Below are 27096 nucleotides of genomic sequence, written 5' to 3'. Positions count from 1 at the left end.
AGCTTGTTGCTGGTGCTCCTCTCAACGACACTGAGCGACGCTTATGTGCCACCGATAAAACGCCTGTCGCCTTTCAGCGTGCCCGAGTTTCGCTTCCCAGACCCGAGCTCCCTTTCCCCGCGGGCGCCGGGCGAGGGGAGGGGGCTCGGCAGCCCAGAGGGCGAGCCTGGGTCCTGCACCGAGGCGCCGGGCAGGGACACCGAGGTCCCCGGGACCCCGCACCGCTACTTCCCCCTGCGGGTACCTCTCCGCGCCCGGCAGCCACCGCGAAGAGGTGTCCCCCCCCCACCTCCGCCCCGCAGGAGTCCTGCCGGCGGCTCCCCGCCGCTGCCGTCCCGCCCCTGCCCCGGAGCGTCCCAGCGCCCCGGCCCGTAGCGGCGGGCGGCGGGGGGCGCCCGCGGGCGGCGGCGGGAGCGCGGTGCGCGGGGGTGGCCGAGGAGCGGCGGCGGCGGCGGCGTGAACGCGGCTGCAGAGCCCCAGCGAGCCGCGGGAGCGGAGCGCCGCGCCCGCCGCAGCCGCCGCCGGAGCCGGGCGAGGAGCGAGCCCGGCCGCCCGGAGCCGCCGGGCAGAGAGACAGTCGCGGAAGCCCCGCGGGGAGGCAGCGAGGGGCTCCTCGCCGAAAGCGCGATCCCTCCCGCCCCGCCGCCTCCGCCCGCCCCCAGCGAAAGGAAACAAAACAAAACCCCGGCACCGCCACGCTCTCCCTCCTGCTCCTCTGGGCATTTGGTGGTTGTTTTTTTGGTTTTTTTTTCTTTTATTTTTCTTTTTTTCCTTGGGGATTCTCCTCTCTCCTGCCAGACTGACTTGCACCTTCTTGATAATTTCTCTTCCCCTCGTTTTTTTTATACTCTTCTCCCTGCTTCCAAACCCTGTGTCTGTGTGTTTCAATACTATCACAACCTCTGCTAAAAATAGATCTTTTTATATACCCTTTCTCCTCTCTGACCCCATCCAACACCCCTTGTTAAGGTGAGTTGTGTCTTTTCATCACTTTTTTCCTTATGTGTTGTTGTTTTTGTTTTGTTTTTTTCTTTCCCCCCCCGCTTCAGGGTAGGTTTTAGGGAGGAGGGAATGTGGAGGAGAGAATTTCGTTGGGAGTCAGGCATGTTTGCAAAACCTTATTTTCCCTTATGCAGCCTCAGCATCATTCCGGTCTGCTCCCTTTCATCCCAAGGATGTAGCTAGCTGATGAAAGTGGGGAACTACTCTTCCTTAGCACGGCATGCTTGGGAGCCACAGCAACAGCAGGAAAAAAAACCAGCGTCTCTTCTTTTCCTTTGCCCCCTCTGCCCCCCCATTCCCTCCTCCTTTCTGTGTTTTGTTGGTTTTGTTTACTGGTTTGGGGGTTTGGTTTTTGCTTGTTTGTTTGTTTTGGGTTGGTTTTTGTTTTGGTTGGTTGAGTTTGTTTTTGGGGGGATGTTGGTGTGTGTGTGCTTGGTTTCTGTTTTTAAGCAGTACACAGGGGACTTGCGAAGAATTGCATGTGATGTTGGGGAGCGAGTGTGCGTGTACATGTGTGTCTCGAGTGCATATGTATGTGTGAAGTGCATTTGTATTATGTGTTTATGGGATGATAAGTGATAAAGCTTCCAAAACAGGTGCTGTACATAGTGCAAGGAGCACGGCAGAGACTGCTGATGGAGAAATTGGTCAGGGATGCAGGAAAGCTACAGAGCTCTCCACAGAGTTGGGTCCCTTGTGCTCCAGGACATCTTTCCATAGATCATTACTGGCACCTTCAAGGTGATGGGTCTCATTCCTCTCCTGGCTTCTCAGCAGAGGAGTGCTGAGAGAGAAAACTTCAGGGCTAACGTGAATTGATAGAATTTCTGTTCCTCCGGCAGTCTGAGTGTTTTTCCAGGGATAAGTGGGGAAAATAGCATTGTGATCCAGAGCTAATGGATGATTTGCTGTCACGTATTAGTGTTCACTGAGGAAAAGATGAAACATTGTTAGTTTGGCTAGCCAGTAGAAGCATTGCAGCCTGGTTTACTTCCCAATTCCAAAGTTGTTCTAGACTGTTTTTCTTTCTTCAGCTCTTCAGCTAACTGGTCCTATGGATATACAGTAAACCATTCTATTATAAATCTGCTGGGGAATGATTTATTATTCAGAGGCAATCAAGTAATTTATCTGTTTCATAGATTTTCCCCCAGTCTTTTAGTGTGCTTTCAACTATATATTTTACCTATGTATATAAAGTGGGGTAATACAGACTTTAGTTGAATTTTAACAAGGAGTTAAGGCATAACTTGCAGGGTGCCATTTGGAAAATGTCACTTAATATAAAGCAAAATAACAGCCTGTAGCTCTTTTTCATGGATCCTTTTCTGGGATCTTTCACATCTCCCCTGCTTGTTGCAAAACAAGCAGGTGATCTTGCTTAAGAACTTGGAAGGAAAACGGGCTTCACAATGATACACAGTTTCAAATATTCAGAGCTCAATTATAACACTCGTCTGTGAAACTTGAATTTTTTTATGAAATCTAGTGGGTCCAAAGTACCTGGAAGAACACTTTGTATATGTAGTTTTCTAGCAGGTTGAATCATTTTTGCATCTAAAAGTTTGCAAATACACTAAAAAAGGTTTCAATCATTCTGCGTTTGGAGGCCTTCATGCTGTGTGGATACGGAAACGTGGATGTTGCCTGTCTAGTTAATGCCAATTCTGAAATAACCTATCTTTCCACATGCTGCGTAGATGACATTCAGCAAAAAAGAGCTGTCATGGAAGTAGTCTTGTGCTATCGAGAGTCATTCCATCATTTCTTGTTAGCCTAAATTAAAATATTTTGCACAAGTTTGCCTTGGGATTTTTTTATTTTTCTGCTGTGGCTGGCTGATGTGGTGAAAGCAGGAAGCATGCTTTGAGTGAGTTGTGCCATTCCTAATGCTTGATAGCAGCAGCAAGGGGAGAAACACCTGATGTGCTTTGTATATCATCCCTGAGGTATGCAGGAGTGAGAAAAAGAGATGGAGAACCAGCACAGTACGTTAGCAGTTTAAATAAATAAATAAGGGTGATGCACGTTAGCTTGTCAGCTGCTGTGCTGGTGAACCCTAGCTACTGGCTAAACACATTTTCTTGGTAAGCACTTCAATGTGATCCAATTTTTCTGATTTGATAGAGTTTGCTGTTAAATTCACATGTGGCGCAGGAGAGCTCTAGTTCTGTTGATAAAAAATAATGCCTCCTCATTTTAATCCAAAGAGGGCTGAAATATCCACAACCACTGAAGTGACTAGGAGTTACTCATGTTCAGCGCTCATCAGAATGTTTTACCTCATCACGTCAGGATTTAGGATATTTCCAAAGGACACAATTGACAACAGATCTGCAATGCCTGATTTTGTTTAGATTTTACATTGGATGCATTTAGTATATTTACAAGTAAATGTTTTCTTTTACCACAGAAACACTGAAATGTGTCAGGAAATGGAAAACTTCTAGCATTGTTTTTCTCCTGGGCTTTTAAAGAGAATTCTCTTGATATCCTTTAGCTGTTTATGAAAAACAGTGTTCACTTCAAAAAGCTATGCACTAAGTTCCTTACAGTGGTTGATTAGCTGTTGACATTGCTGAAAGAAAAAACAAGATGGAATGTTTGTACAGAAAAGAAAAAAGAGCAAGTCATGCTTTTTTATCATAACAACTGAAAGACGAGAGCGCTTTCAGCTGGATATGAAAATGCTGAAGCAAGGTTAATGCTGAGTTTGATCTGTTGGTCATTCCCACTTACATGAATGGCAGCACACCAACACTTAGGTTATTCTGTAATGTACTAACCTAGATTAAACGTCCCTTTAATTTATGTTTTGAGGCTTGGATAAAACCTCAAACCTTGGATTTATTCACCTTTAAAGCCTTTTTTTTTGCTCTCGAAACAAGCCTTACAAAGCTAAGAACGCTATAAACAAGGTAATGGAGAGAGAGTTCAGAAGTCATTGTCTTTGTGGAGCTTTTTACTATAAAAGTAAGGTGGGATCTCTCTACTACTTGCCAACTGAAATGATTTTCTTGTATTATTGTACTTTATCATTCTGCAATATTGGTCTGAAATGCTTATTCCAAGGAGTGCTTATTCTGTGGATGTGGTGCTTCCACAAAGGAAGAACATGTATATTTTGTCTTGTCCTAAACTACAAATACCCATCAGTTTCAGTAGCATTTTGTTGCAGGATAAAACTGCAGTTTCATTTGGACATACTTCCTGAGGAAGCTATATTGATCCCAGATTTTCGTAAATTTTTAACAAAGGAAACTAAACCTATCAGAGTGTTGCCTAGGATTTTTGAGGATGGAGTGCGACAGTGTTATCTATATCCATGCAGAAGTTAATCACAGTATACATTAAAAAGCAGTGGCATAATCCATCAGAAAACAAATTAATCCGTTTTTCTCTGTAAATCCCTGTCTTTACTAGTTTTAAATGGTACTATGTGTGTGTTTCAGTCTGAGTGTGTATTTGTAATTTTAAAATGTTTAGGTGAATGAGGTTACTTTATGCAAGGCTGGCTTTTTATTTGTATTTTGTCTGCTAGAAATACACTTTTTGTAATACAATAGATTTTTTTTTTTCTGCTGCAGTTGTTTACACATAGAAGAAAATTAGTATTTTCCTCCTGGGAACCATGTGTAACTGTGAAGAGCCAGGTGCTGAGCTACAAGCAGTTACCTTCCCCGTCTAAGGGAATGCGAATGAGTGTCAGGGGTTACAAGTGCTTGAGCACGGCAGGGAAAGGAAGAGCATGGCTCTTGGGAAGGCAGAGTGTCTAACTGGTGCTGGAGTGGCTATGTACTTCAGGGCTAAAATAGCAAGTCACTTCCTCACCCGTAACAGTATTAAAGTCCTCTGTCTTGCCATTTGCATTCAGAGATCTGCTTGGTTTTCCCTTTGTATTAGATATGGGAGACTTAATTACAGTCTGGTAATGCTAACACAGGTCTCTGATGACAACTGTTTGTAGGAGGTCAAATGGAAAATAATCGTGGAGAGTCTCCAGCTACTGTGTTTCTTCTTTGTGGTATATTTTCATTTACGACAGTCTTCCCTAGATTTGCATCCAGCTGTTATACCCTGCCTGCCTGAGTAGCCTGGAGGCTGCTTTGTGCAGAGAAGCATTTGTAGGTAGGTGGGAAAAGAATATTACTGTTAACTTTGGCCAACACAGTGTAACATCTTCCACTAACTCTAACCAAATGCAAGAATAGCTGTGGTGCTGTAGGTAAAACATTCAGAATTTGCTTGACAGGAATATGAGATTTCATACTTCAGGAGAGGAGGCACATTTTTAGAAGTAATTCAAAGGGAATGCTCTTTTTGGAATGAGACTCAGCCTTTGTAAGTCCCTATGACCACTCCTGTCCTGTGGGATCTGCTTGGAGATGCCCAGTTAATTCCTGGTTGAAGGGGGATGAGACCCCATTTGATCAACTGCTGTAACTCCATGCTTGTAACTAAGTACCTCTTCCAGTTCTGCAGTGGTATCAATAATGAAATCTAAGCTTTGTTTATAGGGCAAAGTATATAACACACAATGGATTTCTGCTAACGGGCAATGCTTTTAACAGGGTGTATGAATCTAGCCATTTTGGTTATGGTTCTGTTTACCTTGCAACATCCATGCATTATTATCTAATTATATCTAAGCATTAGATATATCTAAATGCAGTGGACACTTGATAGGCTACAAGGAAGCAAAATGCTTATCTTCTGTAATTGATAGATAAAACCCTTGATTTGTTTCTTTCATTTGGTTTTGGGGGGTGTGGATGGTTCAGGACTGTACTTTATTTGATTAAATTGTCTCTTAATTTGCTTAATAATAGTTACAGAGGGATTTTATTATTAATAATTTTGGATGGTCTCTTTGGATGCATTTAAAAAAAAAAAAAGTTTAGTTTCAAACGAGCTTTAGGTAGACCACTGAGGTATGATGAGAACTTAGCCCTCTTCATGACTGGTTGTTATCATTCTTTCATTAATATAAATGACATGTTGTTATGGTTTAAGCCCAACTGGCAACTAAGCCCACACAGCCTCTTGCTCACTCCCTCCCCAGTGGGATAGGGGAGACAATCAGAAGGGTAAAAGTGAGAAAAATCGTGGGTTGTGATAAAGACAGCTTAATAGGTAAAGCAGTGAAAATATGAAAATTTTAAGTAAATCAAAGTGGTAGAGTTATTTGAGCTCTGATAGAATAAACCAGCCATAAATGTATGGTTTACTTATCAGTCATACCATTGCCATCATTTCACCTGAGTGAGTTCGGTATAAAACACCTACAAGCTAGCCTTAGCAATCTGGGGCAATACCTTTAGGTTATGATGGCTGCTTCAGTAATCGGGGTGGAGATACACTAGTACTCAATGACAGTGTGGTGAAAGACAGGAAGTAAATAGGGCCTTCAGGTGGGCCTAGAAAACCCCCTTAGAAAAAAAGTAAAAAAAAGTCTGTCTTTCTGAAGAAGATGTCAGCATGTGTCTGTGATGTACTTCTAAGCTTCCTTAGACTTAAGGGCTGCTTCTGTACATAACAAAATCCTAGTGGCTTGCCAGCAGTGTGCAATCCTAGCGAAATTTATATAGTCCAGCAGAGGCTGGAACAGGAGTAGAAAAGGAGAACTTTGCAAGTGTTATACTTATTTAGATAAGATTGTGAATGGTTCCATCTCCTGTTGTGATACCAATGGAGAAGTGTCTTGTTTCATTTGTGTACGTTTTGACTTACAGTAATGATTGGGGAATGATTTAAACAAGGAAAATATGGAAATTCAAAGTTAAGGCTTATTTTGCCGTTAACCATTACAGAGGCACAATCTTGGGAGTTCTAGCTTCAACAAACATCTCCTAAAGTGGCACTGAATGTGGGGTCTGTGTGATCCTTTTCCTACTTGTAAAAATGGATAGTGTAGTTAAGGCTAATTTCAGCAATTCCTATTCGTATTAGTAGTTCCTCAACTTGAGTGGGATTACTTGCTTAAGTGAGAGACTCAGAAATAGGGTAGGTATTGAACACTGACAACAGGGAAGGTGTGGAGAATCGTCATCATTATTATTATTATCTCAGAGAAACTTGTCTTGTATGAGATGGCTCATGTTCCAAACAGTCTGCATCACTAGACCAAAATTCCTTGGCATTTTCACTTGGTTCTGCAACGCGTCACTGCTCGATTCTGTAGCAGGATGAAATATATTTAAAGTCATTCTAAAATCTGAGGTCTAAATAAAGAAGTTAAATATAGGAACATTTTAATATATTAATTGTATATGATAGTTCAAATGTAGTGTTTTAGCTGTATATTTCTGGATGTCCATCTTATGTGCAAGAATTTATTTTGTCTATATTTGGATTTCACGTAATATAAAAATACTTTATAAATAATTTTAGAAGCAGATAAATACTTCATAGGTAATTGTTTACATGTTCAGAGAGAAGGTACTGTGAGACACAGGAATAGGTTTACCAGAGAAGTTGTGGATGCTCCATTATTGAAGTGTTCAAGGCTGGGCTGGACAGGGCTTTGAGCAACCATGGTCTAATGGAAGTGTTCCCTGCCCATGGCAGGGGAGTTGGAACTAGATGATCTTGAAGTACCTTCAACCCAAACCATTCTATGATCCTGCGTTACACACATTAACCAGTTTAGCCATCACAGCAGCACACACCACCCCCCCCCGCCCCCCGCCCCGCCTTGGGTTTTGTAGTACATAGACAAATTTTAAGCAGCAGTAATAGTTAAAATGAGAGATTTAGGAGAGGATAATATGTTTTCCTTCTCTTCTTTTTTTAGTTAGCTTTCGGTGGTAATGCAGGGTAGAGAGTGGAAAAGAATTAGACGTTTGACTTTCTAGCCACTGGCTTAGTTTTAAGTTTAGACTAAGTTTTAGACTGCTTATGCTTTTGACTGGGAATTGTGCTTGTATTAGCATTCGTGGATTGGCATGATTCCTTTGCCTGGCAATACAGAAGAATCTGGGAAGGAGAGGATTTTGTGATTCTTTTTGAATCTGCAATGCCATATGGATAATATCAGATCATCCACTCCTCCAAGATCTTTCCAGGGCATATTGCAAAGGCAAGCTCAGGCTAGATCTTCAAGGCCAAAATCTTAAAACCAGCTTCTAAATTTGCACTCTCACTCAGATTTACTTGTTTGTGGCACCTATACGTGCAGCCTGGAAATGTAAGTGATGGGAGGCAAAATCAAGGATAGCAAAGTAGCTGGAATCAAGGAAAGGATTTAGCAAAAGGGTTACAAAGTACATTAGTAAGCAAAAATGTGAAAAAGAAAGAATGGGAGAGTTCTTAAGAGAGAGGATGGAAGAGGGAAAGGCATTGCACAGAGATGGAATTAACAAGATTAACAGAATGCAAAAGAGAAAAAGCACAAGACAAGTATCAGAGATAGAAGCCGGACTGGAAGAAAGACAGCACAACTAATGGTAGAAGGCAAAAAGGCAGGCTGAAAGGGAGCTGTACACTATCAGTTTAAATAGTTTCACGATCAGCTGAAGTAGATCTAGGGTCCATCTGCTTCTGCAGAGGGAGTCCTGCACACTCCTTCTTCCTTCCTCCCAATGATGTGCTGCAACTGGTAATATGAAAAAAGAAATATTTATCCCAATCAGATCCTTGATCCAGCTACTAACTGCTCATATCAACATTTACAACTGCCAATGCGAAGAGGCGGGGGGCAGACAAACGAAAAGGCAGCATAAAATGCTTATACTAATGACGGATCTATGCTCTTGGTCTGAAATTTCTGGTGAGATTCTGAGTTAGGAATTATTTAGAAGAGAGGCTGGCTAGTAAGATTTAGAGTGGTAATGCAAAGAAAGGAAAAAACACCTGGGAGAGCATTTAGAGTGAGCTGTTTAGATGACTGCATGCAAAAGAAAAAATATGCTCAAAACACTTAGGAGGCAAAAAGCAAGCATTTAAAAGTTACAAAAGTCACTGTTTATGTTGCCAGTGTATTTTATTCAGCATCCGTAGGCAGGCCTGCTGATGTAGTTGTTAGTTACATGATCAAGTGGGGTGCTTTTCCCTTGGGACAGTGTGCAAAGAGGGAGGGTGGTTGAGGCTCCAGGAGTACCATACCCCTCACTAGCGGCTACCCTGTCCGCCATGCCCCCTGCTGAGCAAAGCAGTACCTATGACATGGGGCTTACTTCACCTCATCGGGTCCTGAATGGCAAAGTCCAGTGCTCAGCAGTCCCACCAGTAGCTCTCATAACCTCTTTCATGGGCTCCAGTGTATTTCATACTGACTTGTACTGTTTTTTATTAATCCAGTATTTATGACTCTCCCTCTTTTTGCCTTATAACTGTGCCTGCAAGGTGCATGTGCAGCATGTGTTAAACTTACTTTTAAATGGTAATGTATGCTTCAAGTTTCTCTTGGAATAAGAATAATATAGAAAAATAAAAAAGATGTTCAGAATAAAATGCCTTCAGAGAAAATGAGACAGAGATTAGAACACGTTTTGTAATAAATGAAATATAAAGCTCGTAGGTCTTATTTACCATCTTTTTAATGATTTTTTTTTTAAATATTAAATGGCGAAATTAGAATATGTTCAAATACACACACACAGAGAATGACATTATGGATTTCACTTTTTGAAGGAAAGGGTTGAAATAGAACAGTTTTACCCAGCCTGTGAGAAATAAGATGCTGGCAGATGATGCAAGGCTGTCTAGACTAGAATAAAAGATGCATTTTTTAAAATCCCAGCTAACATATTTAAATAAAATGTTTTAAAATTCTACTAAATCACAAGTGCTAGCTGATGATCTTAGATTTTATTCTGATCTTGTTCTATGGGTCCTGGTGTCATTGCATAGCACACTTTTTAGATGCTTATTTTTCTCTCCTGTAGCATACCTATAGAGAATTGCACACTCATAAGAAGATACGACTGTTTCTTCTGGTTATCCAGTTCAGTCCCATGCTCTTGCTGCCAAGATGTCATGTAATTCCTTTCATGCGCTGATCAAACTCCTTCTTACAACTATTTAGGGATTTTTTTTTTTAGTTCCCATACTACCTTTTGGAGACTGTTTCAGTAATCTGGTTTCTTTTCTCCTTAAGCGTATTCGTGGCTTGCTTATATTACTTTGTTCTTGGTCTGATCTTGTACTTGAGCTTCAATGGCCTTTAACTGCCCCAGGGTACGGAGCAGTCCTGCTTGCTCTCTTCCTGTGTTAGGCTTAAAAAGGCAAAGTTTCTTGCCTGACAGAGTTCAGCTCTGGTGAAGACTCCTAAATTCTTGAGGAGGATAGGCAATGGTGTAACGTTAAACACAGTAGGGTTCTGGTCATGTTCCTCATGCACGTGGTGACTAATCTTAAACCAGTCTTCAGTACTGACCTTCAGAGAGTGAGTGATGTGTAAGGTGCCTTACCCATATTTCTCTTTGGGAATAGATTTGGTCTTCCAGTGCGTAATGCTCTATGGAGTTTTTGCAGACTCATTTTCATTTGGCTTAGTTCTGGTTTCTTACTATAAATAGTTCAAGTACGACCTTTTAGGAACCTTTGTCTATAGTTTGAAAAAAAAAAAAAAATCCTGTTTCTCATTTGGATTAAATTTCAATTGGTGGAAAGTTGATACTTTAACATTTAAACAGATACACTATTCTAAGCATTAACCTTTCGAATAGGAGGTAGCCATTATGCTCTGAGCAAAATTATTTTCAAATCAGACTATCTAATAGTCCTAATCAAGAATACACTGGATTTCATGTGGATTTACCACTTGTACTTCATTTGGAAAGATGGAAATTAGTAAGTTTTGATTCTGGACTCATTTTCTAATTTTTTGTTCTTGAGGTGTAATGTAAACAGGACAGAAAATGCAAGTGGCTGGCCTTTTTAAGTTTACTTGAAATGGCTTTATTTTGAGAAGTGAAGGGCAGCAATGTTGGTGCAGCCTCACTTTGAGTACCGTGTACAGTTCTGGGGCTCGTGATTTAAGAAGGATGTAAAGGTCCTTGAATGTGTCCAGAGGAGGGCAAGGGCAACAAAGCTTATGACAGATCTGGAAGGAATGTCCTGCGAGGAGCAGCTGAAGACTTTGGGCTTATCTAGTTTGGAGAAAAGGAGGCTGAGAGGTGACAGTCCTCTACAGCTTCCTGAGAAGAGGAAGTGGAGGAGCAGGTGCTGAGCAATTCTCATTGGTATCCAGTGACAAGAGGCGTGGGACTGGCTCAAAGCTGCATCAGGGGAGGTTTAAACTGGGCATTAGGAAGCATTTCTTTACTGAGAGGGTGGTCAAACACTGGAACAGTGTTCTATTCTGTTCTATTGGACTCGACTCAATTCAGATCGACTCGGCTCGATTCTATTCTATTCTTTATATTTTGATTCACTTTTCTGTTCTTTCTCAAAAAAAACCCAAGGGTAAAGTCATGACATTTAAGCTTTTAAGTCATTTGCAACTTTGAAGTCATTGCCCCTACGCGTGAAACATTTTAACCAACATTTCACATGGGAGGGTGAATGCTCTGTAGTTAGATTGTTATAACTATCAGTGTTTATTAAGTTCAGGTATATACAACTATTTTATACATTACTGTGTTATACATGGAGGTTAGTATTTACCTAATGTGGAATTATTGCATTTGTCATTTTTAAAAAAGCCACCTTCCTATATTACTGGTCATTAATCTTCTGTGGGAAGATTAATGTGGATTAATAAGATAGATACAGTTCTGTTATTTATCAGATATTTAAAAATATCACAATAAGTAGTATCTAATATAGCAATGCTACAATAATACTACAATAAGCAATATCTAAACCAGTAAAATTCCACAGTGAATGAAGCAGCTGGCACTGTAACTTATATCATCTGCCCAACATCAGACACTCCATTCTGCTTTCTCCTGGGCCTCTTGACATTTGCCTCACCTGCAGAATGACTATGCATGTTATCTGCAAGGTGTTAGTCCATCCATAATGAGCAACCTTAATCCTTGTGTAGACAATCCCTTCATGGAAAAGGGCGTGTGTCACAGCATTAAGATTTATATATACTTACATGGACAAATATCTTCACTTACTGGGTTTGTCCTATTTAACCTAACAGGGCTGTAGTTTCTCATTTGGGTGTTTGTAGGAGTAAGCTCTGAGTCATAGTTGTCTGCAGACCTGGGCATGGGAGGGGTTCAAGACCTGCGTAGGGGAGTAGGTTGCTAGCACGTGCATGCACAACGGTTGGGGTTGGGAAAAAGCCTGTAATGCTTTGCACAAACTCACAGAAAACCAGAATGTTTATGCTGGCAGAAAAGAATGCAGCAATGCACACAAAACTGTTGTTTATGTTGCTGTTATTAAAAAAAAAAAAACCCCACCAAAAAAACCCAGCACCCAAAAACTCCCAACAAAACCCCACAACCAAACTTGTTTTGTTTGTTTCTTTGTTTTGTTTTTATTATTAAAAATGAACTATTTATCTGCAAAAAGCCCCCAATGTCATGGCAGAGTGTGACATGTTTTCCTAGGATGTTTTGGATGCTTTTCGATTTTCTATTTTTTTTTCCATAAGCTGTTGCTATGGTAAGAATCAGCACATCAGAGAGAGGTATCATAACAAAGAATATCAAGACAGATAATCTGTTTGTAAGAGCTTTGCATTTCCTGGGATGGCGCAGGGTCAGTTTAGAGTTTCTACTAAAGCCCTGTCAAAAAAGTTTTCAGACGGTGAGCGGCATCTCTCTTGTTACTCATGGACTACTTTTTCATGGCAAAAACAAATCAAGAAAGTCAACCTTTCTATCAACAAGTTTATATTAACTGTAAACAAATTCTTACCTCCTTTAGAAATTTTTAGTGTTCCATAAATCAGGGCGAAAAATATAAAGAAAAAAAGCCAGAAGGAAATGTGATGGGATAATGGAGATGAAGCGAAGAAAATCAAAATTAGACATTTCCAGCTTTTGAAGGGGGGCAGGGAGGGAGGATGTGGCCCAAGGTTTACTCACTTTTTACCATGACTTTTAGGGATCAAGTCATGGTGAAATTGGATGAATGCAAGAACTCGGAAATGCCAGCTATGGCCTATAATGGCATGCCAAGTTCCTATATGGTAAAGACTGATCAAAATATGTATTTGAGTGTTGAAAAACAGGTGTCATCTTCAGATAGTTCCAGACCTAATTGATGCAACTCCATTACTGAGAGTACTTGTGTACCACAGCCTGATAAACAGAGATCCTGTTAACGAGTTTTTTCAATTTACTGGACAGAAGTTTCCTACCTTTTGAAATGTGATGGCTTAAGCTGATCACATGACATGAAGCTCTATCTGGTACACTTTTTAAACAGTAACTGTAGTTACAGATCAATTATATGCATGGGAAGATGTAAAGAGGGGATCAGAGACTCCAAGTTTATCTGAGTAGCTGAAGTCACAGATGACAGGTAGTGGCTCTGTCAGAAGATCTGGAGATCAAGGAGTCCTTGTTCAGTGTTAGAAGAGAGTGGGTTTGCCATGCAGCAAGGCTAACTCCTATTTCTGTAATAGGATGCTGGGGGAAAAGATTTTAAAGGACTGCTGGTTCCTTTCTAAGGTATGGACTTTGAATACAGGAGAATCCAGTCTGATTCTGTCCATTAGATAGCCAGAACTAGAGAGACTGACCAAGAGAGTTTAGTTCAAATTTAATGTTTCTCGCCACAAACCTGAGGGGTTTTTTTTTATATAAATGGTCCCATCAATCCAGATGTTGCTCTATCACCTAAATGCCAGTTAGAAGAGTAGCTTTATAGTATTAAACAATTTAAAATTGAAAGTATAAAAAATGTTTAGTTAGAGATTTAGTTAATTCTTCAGGCTACAATGACTTCAGTTATTTTTGAAGCAGGCACCTCCTCAGTCACAGAGTAGGCGGACTCATGCTGAGCCCAGCATCCCTTTGGAACCATGCAGAGTTTGCATTGCAATAGTGTTTCCAGTTAGTGATTCAGCAATGTGGCAGCCTTCCTTGAACTGCCCTGGCTGCAGTTTGCTCATAGTAACCTCGTTCAGACTTAATATTTTGATCCAACATACCAGATCTCACTTGCAGGTGGGTTTGCAAACTACCTGAACAGCAAAGTTGTGGTGAAGGTGCCTCCTTGGCACTGGAAGGACTGTATTCCTCCTGCGGGATACAGCAGACCTGGGCATCCAGAGCTTGGATGGTCCTCCACTTGCTAGCATAAGTGCTTGCACTGAAGACAGTGGAGTTCAATAATAACTAGAGTGAGGAAGCAGGGGGATCAGCTGTCTGAAAACTTAGGCCTATTGGGAAATCCCCCTATAACACATTTCATTCTCTAACTTCTGTCAATATTAAAAAGGATTTTATGCCAAGGACCTCTCTGAAAATCCTGCTAACCTTCTGTCGTTGTCAGTGTTAGATGTAGATATTTTAAATCAGTGTGCAAAATTACTATTATTCTCAGACTGTTTTTTCTGAAAAGCTGATGGCAGTCTACTTCTTGCCTTCCTCCTCTTGTCTCCAGCAACTCTTGTGTCCATTTGCTGGCATCAGCCACACCTGCCATGAGGCTGAAAAGCTCAAAATACAGTCCAGTCCCCAGAAGTTTCTTCTGAATATGTGCCTGGACAGGTGAGGAGGACACTGACTCTTAAGTGGAGGAGACCGCAGATTGTCTATGGTGGGAGCCCTAAGCAGACTTTTGACATCCTTCAACCACAGGAATCAGTCAATGGCTGGACCTTCATAGACAACTAGGATGCTTGAAATTAACCCAAGTTTGTAGAAAACCAGGATTATTTAATGCCTCGTTTGTAATGCTTTTGTTCATAACCCTGACATATGGTAACTATCCACATCTTTCATGGCTACCCTTGGCAGTTAGGGATGCTTGGCACTGTGTAAAGATTTATTTTCTGCAGCAATTTTTGTTAGAATTGTGTTAATTTTCACTGTTGTTACAACTTCTGGTGCATTTTGAATAGTCATATATTTCTTTAAATAGTTTATTTAAAATGCTTCTTTGAAAAGGATGTTTTTTTGAGCTTTAAGATGTGGAAGGTCTGAATGAAAAGCAACGTTCTTCTTTGTAGCCCTGTTTTGAGAGTGTCTTCTGACACATGAAACTTTCATTATACTTTAATTATTGATAGGAAGCATTTTCTTACCAGCATAGCACTTAGACACAGTGAAATCACTTTTCAGGAGAAATTACTGCAAGCAATTTTTGGATTAGTTTCAATTTTGCAAATTGCTTAGGGTTTTTTTTTTCTTTGTTTTTTCTTAGTACCCCATAAATTAAAGCACAAATGATAAGCAAGATCATTATGCTGTCATGAATCACTCAAGTTCTAATGGCCTAATGCACTAAGCCGTAATTAGTAATATTGTATTTTTAAAAAGACAATATTGTGAATGAAATCTGAACATGCACTGGTTTATAACCGGGCTTCCCAGAAGATTTTAAATGGATTCCTCTTCTTAGTATATTTTAAATAATTGATATGACCACTTCAAGCCCTTCGTAGACAAACGAATTATTGGCTTCTAGTGACAAAATTTGGTTTGGGCATAATAACTTCACAGAGACATGGCAGTGCATACATCTGCTGCTCTAATTAGAAAGTTTGCCTAGGGTGCTTGTATCAGAAAGAGTGGGAAAAAAATAGTGCTACACAATCTGTTGTAACAGAGTGATTCCTGCAAAATGTGATTTATACAAGATTTCTGGTTAACGCTTTCACTTCTGCTGAGCACTCGGATGACATTTCAGCAAATTTTATACAGGCAGTACTGTATTGGCCTTTCCTGAATGGGCTGCCTGCTTGGAAATGCCACTGTTATATGCTAGATTTAGGGCCTGCAAGTGCATTGGTCCATGGCGGAAAAGACCTTCCTACAGAAGTCTGCTAACAGGCCCTTGAGCCACTCTGGCCACAGTGAATAAGCCAGCGATTGCGGTTCCCTGGTGCTGTGTCTCTTCATTCCAGATAGGCTTTCAACTGATGCTTGTTTACTTTGGCAGTGAAAATCAGGAGTAATGGCATAAAGGGAGTTTTGGTAGACCATTGACAACCACATGTTTTCTAGGGGAAACTTGTTAAGCTAGGGCTGAAAGCAGTTGCTGTTGGATGATGATCAAGAACACCTCCTCTAATGGGGGAGCATACAGCACTTGAAGCCAAGCCCTTCTTACTAGAGTGGTTGTATCTCATCTAGTCTAACAGCATTCAGGTCAGAATAAATATCTGTGGTTATGGGGAGAATTAATCAGAAGTGTACAAGTAAGATCAGCTTGCTTGCTGACTTCAATTTACCAATTCATTGAATATTTCCAGGGAAAGGATCAGTTTCAATAAATAAATTCCTGTTTTTAAACACACAGCAGGAGTTTGTTGTCACAGTCCTATAAATTATTGCACTTTCTGCAGAAACCTGGTAGTGGGGGAGAGAATAGAAAGCCATGTCCTGTTCTCCTTAGCACTCACTTAAGTTAACAAATAATTCTGGTACGAGGCACTTTAAGGGGACTGAAAATAGAGCAAAGCGGAATCTGATTTAAAGAAAAAGGAAAGGAGTTATCTCAAAAACATTTGTGCCTTGGAGAAAGGGAAATGTGATCAACCAATCCGAATATTTGAGAGAGAAGACAAATATCTTAAAGGCTAGTACTGGTATTACGGGACATGCAACTCTCCTTTCCTAATTTACTTACTAAATTATCTCTTCAGATATGCTAATGAAATAAAAGCAAAATCAGATATCAGAAATCAGAGAAATGTAGTAACCTGATATGAAGGTGTACTTCTGAATATCTGTTGTTCTTTTTGATATCTTAGTGATATCTTTATAGGGAGTCAGAAAGGATGAAGCAGTCTGGTGCTGAGGGATCTCATGCATTTGTAGAGCATCCTGCCTGACATACAGCTGACTTTAATTTCTTTCTCTTACATTTCTAAGCTTTAGCTAATGCAAGTGCTTAAGTATGTTGTTAACTCTGTGGTCGATGTGACTATTAAAGTACTTATCTTTTTTTAAGGCCACAAACAATGATGGTAGAATGGTATCTAGAATATGTATACATTAATGGATTTGTGGATAAATAGCATAAAGTCTTTATCTTATTGACATGAAGTACCAGAAATTCTCCAAATAATGAAAAGATAGTGGGTTTGTGCGGGGATGTTGGGGGAAATTAGAAAGCAAAGGAGGAGAGAAGCCACAAATGGTTGTCATTTATTTGTTTCCCCAGCAGCAAACACCTAAAAGTCAAAGAAATCTGATTAGACGATGAGAGACTTTAGATCACCTGGTGTTGAAGTCAAGTTTATTTTCCCTGTAAGGCATGTTTAAGTGTTCTATTTATGTGTATTTGAGGGTTTTTTTTAAATTTATTTCCACTGAACTGAAATATATGCTTCTAGTGAGGATGTTATACAGGAGGACTATATAAAATTTCTTTCTTAGCCTTCTAAATCATTCTACTTTTCAGTGGGTCATTAGCTTTTATGCAATATGCTATGTTCATTTGTGGACTAACTTTTGACATATGTATTATTCATGTTGTGACTAGTATTCATCAACGATTTCACTGTCTAAAAGAACATTAGGAAGAAAGAAGAACACAGTTTTGAATGCACTGGTACTCTGCATGCTTATTCATGTTGGGCACACACCCAGACTTTTTGCATATCCTTTCTAAATCACTCTTGATACACTGGTGAAATTGAACTAAGTATAGAATAATATTTCACCTTCAGCAAAGATGTGTTCCATTCTCATTTGTCCTGCCTGCCTCATCAGCACAAATGATATATACAGGAAATTTCTTTTTTGCCCTTCTGAAGTCCCCAAACAATGGTACAAGACCAAAAAGATAACAGGAGTCAGGTTTTGTGCTCAAGTTCCTTCCTATGGAGAAACCAAGGGATCACTCAAAAATTCTAGTTGCGTATTGTTATTTACAGCTGCTGATGCAAATTATACCTACACTGAGGTTGGGAGAGCAGATAGTGTGATACCTTGGTCTCAAATATTTGTTATGTAATAAGCGGTGTTACCTGCAGTGTCCCTCTTTGTTTGGTATAAGAATACATTTGGGTATGGATGAGTGTAAGAGTCACCTCAATATATTTTCGTTATAATTTCTTTCAAGGAGGGCTGCCATCCTGCCTGGGCTCCTAGAGACTTCCTCTAATACTTGAAGTATATTTTCTGCTGGCTGTAGAGTAGGTTGGGTAGTCAAATTCATGTGAATTGGGGACTTAGTGAATAAGAGTGCCTCATATAGATGCTTGAAGAAAATTCCATCTCATGAGCTCACTCTTGTGAAGTTTATTATGAGGCAGAATAATCCAAGCCAGTATTTGGTAATTGCTCAATTACAACTGGGATTTTTTCAATCTGCTATCTGCCTAGATATTCACAGTTTTCACAAAATTCAAGCTTGAGAAATGCACATAAGGGTACAAGCACTGTGTGCTTTATTTCTCTGCAGTGATATTGCATGGAAATGCACTTGTATATTCTGTGTAGAGAATCAGGTTTCAATTTCCTTATTCAAACCCCAATGTAGTTAGACTCTTCTGTGGTTTTGATTTTCATCGTAGAACTTCTCACAGACAGATTTACTGGGGTTTTATTATGAGTCATGGTAGTCTGCTAGTCTCACCTGTTTTTGCCTAATCTCATCAGTAAACTTTAAAGTAGTATTGGGTTTCCTTTTTTACAGAAATTTTAACCAGTGAGATAAAACGTAAAGCACTACTAAGATATTGCCATTCAGTGTAATCTAGTTCAACTGGTACAGTTGCTTCGGTGTCCACCCTAGTAGCTAACATAGAATCATAGAATAGTTAGGGTTGGAAAGGACCTTAAGATCATCTAGTTCCAAGCCCCCTGCCATGGGCAGGGACACCTCACACTAAACCAGGTTGCTCATCCAACCTGGATGAGCCCTATCCAACCCCTGAACACTGCCAGGGATGGAGCATTCACTGCTTCTTTGGGCAACCGTTCCAGTGCCTCACCACTCTCACAGTAAAGAACTTCTTCCTTATATCTAATCTGAACTTCCCCTGTTTAAGTTTGACCCCATTACCCGTTGTCCTATCACTACAGTCCCTGATGAAGAGTCCCTCCCCAGCATCCTTGTAGGCCCCCTTCAGATACTGGAAGGCTGCTATGAGGTCTCCATGCAGCCTTCTCTTCTCCAGGCTGAACAGCCCCAATTTTCTTTCTGATAGTGTAGGTAAGATCAGTGTTAAAATCCCTCTTACTTGGTTCACCATTCTGAGCACTTTAACGTATTCCACCACAAGTCTTTTGCTGCACAGAAATATGTTAAATGGCTCTGTTAGAGCAAGTTCAAAGGATGATCTCTCTGACATGCATTCTTCAAAGCAAGACTACTTTTCTCCACAACAAAAAAAATGTATCCTACCTCTCCCCCTTCCTACTGTGAGTTGTGCCAGAGCTGTCACTTTTTCAGTAGGGATTGTTTATAAAAAGGACCTATATTCTGCTGTTCAGCACACTAAAAACTCTTTAGTTTTCAGTTTCAATGTATAAATATTGATTTTGTATCTCACTGGTTTTGTTAGTTAACTCAAAAGGTGATAACGTTTTTGTTGAATAAATGTCTTTAAGGAAATAAAATATTGTACCTTCCTAAAAACTATGTGCTTGTTTCATGAAGTGACCATTTAATCCCAACAGCTAACTGCAGTATGTTTGGGGTATTCTGGCTTGGATGTGATGTGTTTTGTTATTAAGAAAGCCATCCTCAAAAATGACCACAGATGGCTGATTGTGATTAAGCTATGCACAATTAACATGCAGATTCAAGTTAAACTCATTGAAGCACTTGATTCTGTTGTTAGATATGCATTGCTATTCTTGATGCATCTCTTACAGCAGTTCACTCAATTCTTTATATGGAACTTTAGATTAAACAGATTTCTATTTTCAGTATGTCAAGAAATTAGGAACAGAGGATGAGTTAGAACTGGGAAAGGTCCTGTGCTTTGATCCAGTGAAAGGCCTTAAAGCTAATTATCCATGAAAAAAACTACACTTTGAACCTCAGCCTCAAGCTGTGGGATTTGATTCCTAGAAGCCACATTTGTGGCTTGGTGGCCAACCCTCGTGCCTCTTCCTGTGAACTTGACTTCAGAACTCCATCCAGTTGGAAAACACTTCTGTAACCAGAATGAGAACAGCCTCAGGCTTGCAGAGATTACAGATAGAGTATACTTGGCAGAGAGAAAAATCAGCCTCACTGGTGTATATTTCAATGCTTCTCTGAAAGCTCAGTTTTGCAGGTTGCTGAACATTGCTCAGCCACCATCAATTCCTCCTGAAACCAGTGGAGCAAACCCTAGGCTTCATAAATCAGAGAAACTGCTACTGTCCCAAATATATGCTTGACTGCTACAGAAAAAGTCATGTCAAAGCTAGAGATGGTCTGAATTTTCAGGTCTGCATATTTTAAGTCTGCAGTTCTATCCAACGTTATTTGGTACTAGGAAAGGTTTCTGATAGAATGTTTGGGGTTTTTTTTTCTTCATAGATGAAGAAAAGGAATGTTCCTTTTTTCTTTTCTTTTGAGAGCAATTTTTTTCCTTTTCCTTGTAAGTGCTGTGTGTCTCACTCCTCATCAATTGATTAGTATGGTGTGGAACCTTACCTCTAACTTACCACCAATTCTTCTCTTCTTTCAAGTACATTCAGATGAGAGTTGATGAGTTCTGCCAGTCATACAATACAACCAGGTAGCAACATTTCAGCTACCCTGGGCAGGTATTCTCTGTCTCAGACTTGATGAATTGAAGACTCGATGGTGCTCCACAGCAAATAGGAGGAACAGATTGTCTTCATTGCATTGATTTTTCCTAAGAGGTTGTGGAAAGAAACTCAGGGATAGTGAACACAGCAATTCACATAACTCAATAGTATTCTCCTGCTTTTGTCACAAATACCACAACTTTGACAAGTGCAGAAAAGAGGAAGGCAGGAATGGGAAATGAAAGGGAAACAAGTATTCCTGTGTCTGCACTTCTCCTCTTCCTATGGTCTTCCAGAGTGTCTTGTGAACACACTTCTCAGGGAAGTGGTGGAATCACCATCCTTGGAAGTCTTCAAAAACCGTGTAGATGAAGCCCTCAGTGACATGGTTTAGTGGTGGTCATGGCAGTTGTGGGGTAACGGTTGGACTTGATGATCTTAAAGGCCTTTTCCAGCCTAACTGATTCTATGATTCCATTAAGTGCTCTATGCCAAGTAAGGTTTTTCACCTTGTGGGTCCTGGAAGCTCATCCATAGGGTTCCCCAGTAACTCCCAGTCTTGCCTACATGGAGAATGCCTGCTCAAGGCTTACTGTCAGAAGGGTTTTCATGCATTAGTGAATCCCAGCATTTCAGGCTTGCAAGAAGGCACTCAAGACACCCAGCTCAGAGCCACTACTTTCTTAACATTGTTCCTTTCGTGTTTATTTTTGAAGCTATGCAGCAGGGCATCTGCTCTTAGCTCTCTCCTTCCTCTGCCAGGTTATCATGCCTCCTTACTTCATCATTATGATGAAGATACTATTTCACACTTACCTGCAGTGCCTGTGCAACTAAACTGCAGGCTTTGGGGCAGCAGTCTGACTCTAGTTGTGCAAATATGTCTTCACAGGTGCAGTGGTGTCAATTTTATCTGCCTTCTAGTCCACAGCTAGGAGTGAATGTTCTTACTATGCTAATTGCTTAGTCAGAATCTGGGTCTTAAGTATTTGTCTTTAGATTGTATCTGGATGTAAAGGAGTCTCAACTTTTCACAGCTCTTTTTTAGGTTAATGTACTGCAGTTTGTTTGGTCACAAAGTGTTAACTTTGCTATAGGGAAACAAGACCTTGCTAGCCGTCTCAATAAAGATGAACTTATTGCCTCTCCATAACTGTCTTTCTAATCCGTTAAGGCTTTCCCAGCCCAAATTCCTGTCAAATTCATAGGAATGCAAGAAATCTAGGACAAAAACTTACAATAGTTACCCATCTGGTCTTTGTTTGAATAATGCAATAGTTGTATAAATATTGAAGTTAGTAGTCTACATTTCTGTTTCCATTGTTTCTGTCTATCCTTCGAAGCCAAGGGTTTCATTTGTGAGAGGTTCTGCTAGCTTACATAACCTTGTTCTGATGCTTGTTTTCATTGCAAATGCTTGTATGGATATAGACAAAAAATAATTGCAGCTGAAGATTCCATCCAGAATGTATTAATTTTAAAACTTTTTAATTGTCTATTATTTGTGGCGCAATAGCTGGCAAAGAAGCTGCATCAGCATATATTGTTTGAGATAACTCTATATTTGAAGGTAGGGGCTGTGTAAAAATGTTTTGAATAATGACCTTTGGGTACAGCGGTGCTACACAAAGCTTACTGTCAATACAGCTAGCAAGAAGAAAAACAATTGAGAGAGCACATTAGCACTCCAAAGCACATATGTTAGTTCCACAAGAAAATACTTACTGAGCTGACAAACACTGGGCAAGGTTTGCCTTGCTGCAGAATGAGTGCAGCTTCTCATTCTCACTTAAAAAAAAGAAATAAAAATTTGCAATTAAATGTCTAACAAAAACATATATACACAAAGCAGACTTATAGATAACCACTGTTTCAAACCTTCTCATCACGTGTGCACCCCTATCTCCTTCTTTCCAGAGTCTTTTGCTTTGTACTGCTCAGCATCCATTTCCTGCTACGTATCAGTGCTTGGCATCTGAGGGAATTAGAGGGAGAAAACACTTAGAGCACACTTTGCTTGCTTTTTTTAAAAAAACCCAAAACTAATATTCTCAAAGAAAGTGTGAAAAATCTAAACAACTGAAACTTAAGACCTTAAACATGAATAGTTTGAGACATGGGCCACTGATAAGACTATAACCTTTCATACCCTTGCTCTTGCTCTGTGCTCCCTTCGGGTAAAAGCAGAGTTCCCTAGCAGTGTTTTCACAAAGCATGTACCATGAGAAGTCAAGCAGACAGTTCTTTCAGAGGCTGATGCCCAACCATCAATATTCTTGATTAATTTTGAACCTTGTGATACAAAATAAACTGTTTTGTTTAACATGATGCCTCAGAAATATCTGTAGGAATCTGTGTTGATCATAACCCATGCAGATCTTTGCACATTTAGAGTGACCTAAACAGATGTGTACAGGATCCAAGCTCTCAAAGGCACCAAACTGCCACAAAGTGTTCCTGTGAGCCTTCACATAAATACCTTTGAGTATCTCAGTCTTGCCCTTTTGATAAACCAACCCGAACTGATGCACTTAAGCTTCGAAGCAACCACTGCACTGAAATACTATTTAGTGAATCAACATCTATCACAAGAAGTCTTCTTTTATCATCAATGGGATATGCAACTTAGGATCGGAAACCTGTTCAGCCAACCATTGGTTGTATGGTCATGTATTTCGCTTTAATTTCTTGAGCAGCTGCCTTAAGCACATCTGTTAGTCAATGCAGAAAGCTGTTAACTTCCAGTGGGCCATTCAGTTACTAAATGGATTAAGTTACCCTCAGTTTTAAGATAACTATAGCTCCCTGCTAAATGAGTGTTTTAATTTGTCCTGCAAAGTCTTAAGTAACATTTCTGTGGGAACATAAATAATAATTGTTACATGAATCATAATAGTTTTTAGATGTGATCTTACAGACCTCCAGGCATCTTTGGATTACTCCTGAGGGATCTGTGAAAGGTAATTAACAATAGCAATGCACTGGTAGAAAAATTTATTTTGTTATCTAGGGATCCATGCATTCATGAGAAAAATATTGGGGAATATAGACAGAAAAATGTTGAAAACCACAGAGAGCTGCTGCATCAGAGCCAAATGATATTAACAGTTGAAGAAACATGCTAAATTATGATGCAAAGATATTCCTTAAATATCTCAGAATTATAAGGTCTCCTGTCTATACGTCTAGAGACAATAATGATCTTATACCACTTAGTCCTGGGAGCTAAGTTTCCTATGCGACTACATTTTCACTGGGCTAACTGAAGCTGCGTTTCTCCTAAAACCAATTTTCCTGAAATAGGTCTGAGTTTCTGAGTTAGTTGTTCCAGTCTTACATTTATGAGAGAGAAATTAGAAGTTTGAAGTGTGGAGCTGCAGTTGTCTGTATGACTCTAGCATCTGCTTGCCTGTTAGGTAAAGAGTGAAACTTTTCAAGAGGTTGATTTTTTGAGCTCATTGTGTTCACACTGATGACAATGAATGCTAGTAGAAAGCTGTGTAAAGAAGCAGCACAACTCAGAAGACCACAGTCAGTGAAAGCAACAGGAACATTTTATCAGGTGTTGCAGGAGGGTTTGTTTTGAAGGCATACTGTCAGAGAAGGGATCACTGATTCACCTTTATTTACTGCCCTGCAGTGTTCGGAGAGTATTCCCCTTTCTCCTACTTACATTCATTCAGAATTGTGCATAATTACCCTGCCTGAGGTTCTCATGACTAACCAAGAGGCACAGTTTACATTAGCAACTTTATAGAGAACTGTGTAGATAGAGCAATGAAGGCAGTTGATTTTATTGACTACATAAACTGGAAGAGTAAGAAAAAGATTGGTTCAGAAAATGAAAATCTACAAAGGAAAATAAAACACCAACCCCAATACTTAGTTTAACCTGAAGTGACAATTATGCTTACGCAGCACTTTGTGTTTTAAATTTTTAACTAGAAATTCAGCTAGTTTTGCTCAGAAACAAACATTAGATCAGGTAATTTACCACTGCTGAGATTTTTTTTTTTATATGCAGACTAAAAAAGCCAAGCCTTTGTACTGAATTCTGGCTGAATTTTGCCAGGGCAGGCCTGTGAGCCTTTTTTAATAGATGCTCAACAGTGTAGCATGCCCAGACTTTGCATCTCCAGTGTTTGAATATGGCAAGCACTAAGTTTGAAAAGCTCTGATTTTCCTTTTTCTTTCCTTTTTTTTTAATTTTTCTTCAAGAGCATGGAAGCATTTCTGATGCGATTGCAGTTGTCTTAAGAGGTCAAATGTCTCGTAACTGGAAAACAGGAAATGTTTGATATTGTAGTCTGAATCAGGCTTTGTGTGTGCTTTGTAAATGGCTGTTTAGTTCTACTGAAATACATGGAGACCTTCAAATTCATATCTTGTCTTATTAGCACGTGGATATGCCATTCAAATTATGCAGCAGACCAGAGTGCCTTGTCTCTGAAATGCTCTTGAGGTGTGGTAATCTGATAATAATCAAACGCCATGGACTAGTCTTATCATTTTTTATAAAACCTTATTAGTTGTGTGAGCAAAAGTATGGAGAGGAAAATGAGATTGATTGCTTGGAATGGCTCCTCTTCAGGTTATTAATGTCTTCCTTTAGATGTTGATCAGCTACTCGGACTTCCTCCATGACATCACTTCTGGGAATAAACCCTCACTATGTGTGAGTGGTGTGACTTAATGGAGGTGAGAGATGCAAACCCCTGAATTTTCTTAAAATAGGGAGTGACAACTGGTCAGTAGGCATGATATTTGAGCAAGCTGTTAATCTGTTGAGGTGCGTGCACTGTGTGTGTGTTAAAAGGTTTAAGTGCACATGGTCAGTTTTGGAAGGAGCTTAAGACCTAAAACCTCTTCATGTGTCACGGTCTAAGATCAGGGCTTACTCTGGTGAGATTTTATAAAAAGCTGGACATGGAAGTAAGTAGTCAAACTGGGGTCTCAACTGCTATGAAAGCATGCTCCATAGATTTATTCTGCAGAAATAGACACAGAAAATTCTTCAGGAGGCAGATACTTGCCTCTAGGGTGGCACTTCATCAACCCATTGGATTTTCGTGGCAGTAGTTTCTGTAGGCTGTTAAATCAGCAAACTGTTCTTGGCCAATTTCCCTTCTCAGAGGCCTCCCTTTGACCATCAGTATTTAATGCTAGAATGAAAAGAGAACAGTAAGGTCAGAGTTCATGCGGCTCACTTTTTCTCTAACCCTATGTCTACAGATTGTAAGATGTGACCTCTTTGCAGTCGTTTGTTGCTCCTCCAGAAAGTTTCTAAAATCCCCCTACTTGTGAGATGATTCTTCCATTCGCTATCCTAAACCTACAAAAACATTTGGGTAGCTGTGCTGCTACACTGAAGTGCTGACAGGAAAAAAATGTAGTTAATGTTTCTGCTGCATGATAATCCCTACATAGGCAAGGAATTCTACATTCAGGTTCAAGACTAAATCAGGGCTGCTGGTCCCTAGCATTTATGGCAGCAATTGCAAGCTTTCAGGTGACATCAGGAGCATGCTGACATTTCAAATGATGAACCCACCAGAGACTACCTGTTCTTGTTCAAACCCTTCCTTGGTCTGGGATGTAGTATGTCTTCCCTGAAACCTGTGTGTGATTGTATACAGGTATTAACAAAGTCAATGGACATCTTTAATGACAAGCTTTTTTTCCCCTTCCAAAATTGGTTTCATTTAAAGGGAAGGCACACTGTAGACCAAACAGCTAATAAATGTCTTTCAATCAAATGAGGCACCTCAGTAAGCTGTTCCAGGATCCAGTGAATGAAGGTCATTGACAATGATAATTAACATTAATCATTCTGAGCACTGAATCTTCCCACTTGTAGTGAAGTTCTTTATGAATCCATTGCGTTACATGTTTCATCATTACAAGTCTTTAGGAGTGAATTATGATAGAGGCAGTGCTGCTGCTCCTTTAGAGGATGGAGGGTGCATCTCATAAATAACCAGAGATGGTTTCATGGTTCAGATCCTGAATTTTGGCAGATGTGATTACTGGTCTGTGGTCTACTCTTGTCACAGGCTGTTTTCGTATGAGCATCATGTCTTAGTTTTCTAGTAATAAAATAGTAACTGTCATTTCCTCACCGAAAGGGTTATCAAGCACGGGGGAACAGACAGCCCAGGGAAGTGGTTGAATCATCATCCCCAGAGGTATGTAAAAGACATGTAGACGTGGCACTTAGGGACATGGTTTAGTGGTGGACTTGGCAGTGCTAGGTTAATGGTTGGACTTGATGATCTTAAAGGTCTTTTCCAACCTAAATGATTCTATGATTCTATGATTC

At 40.1% G+C, this 27096-nt stretch overlaps 1 protein-coding gene across 6 annotated transcripts in view; it reads left to right on the top strand.

The window, feature by feature from the left end:
• Nucleotides 1-737: 737 nt before the first annotated feature.
• Nucleotides 738-27096, top strand: part of LOC115606092 (poly(rC)-binding protein 3-like) — a 488875-nt gene continuing 462516 nt past the window's right edge. For all 6 annotated transcript variants that reach the window (XM_030481488.2, XM_030481435.1, XM_030481463.2 and 3 more), the window contains exon 1: nt 738-969. The gene's annotated coding sequence lies outside the window, so the exon portion shown is untranslated. The remainder of the gene's footprint in view (nt 970-27096) is intronic.

Source organism: Strigops habroptila, chromosome 1 (genome assembly GCF_004027225.2).
Source record: "Strigops habroptila isolate Jane chromosome 1, bStrHab1.2.pri, whole genome shotgun sequence".
NCBI classification, from domain to species: domain Eukaryota; kingdom Metazoa; phylum Chordata; class Aves; order Psittaciformes; family Psittacidae; genus Strigops; species Strigops habroptila.
This window is presented reverse-complemented; position numbering and strand designations above follow the sequence as displayed.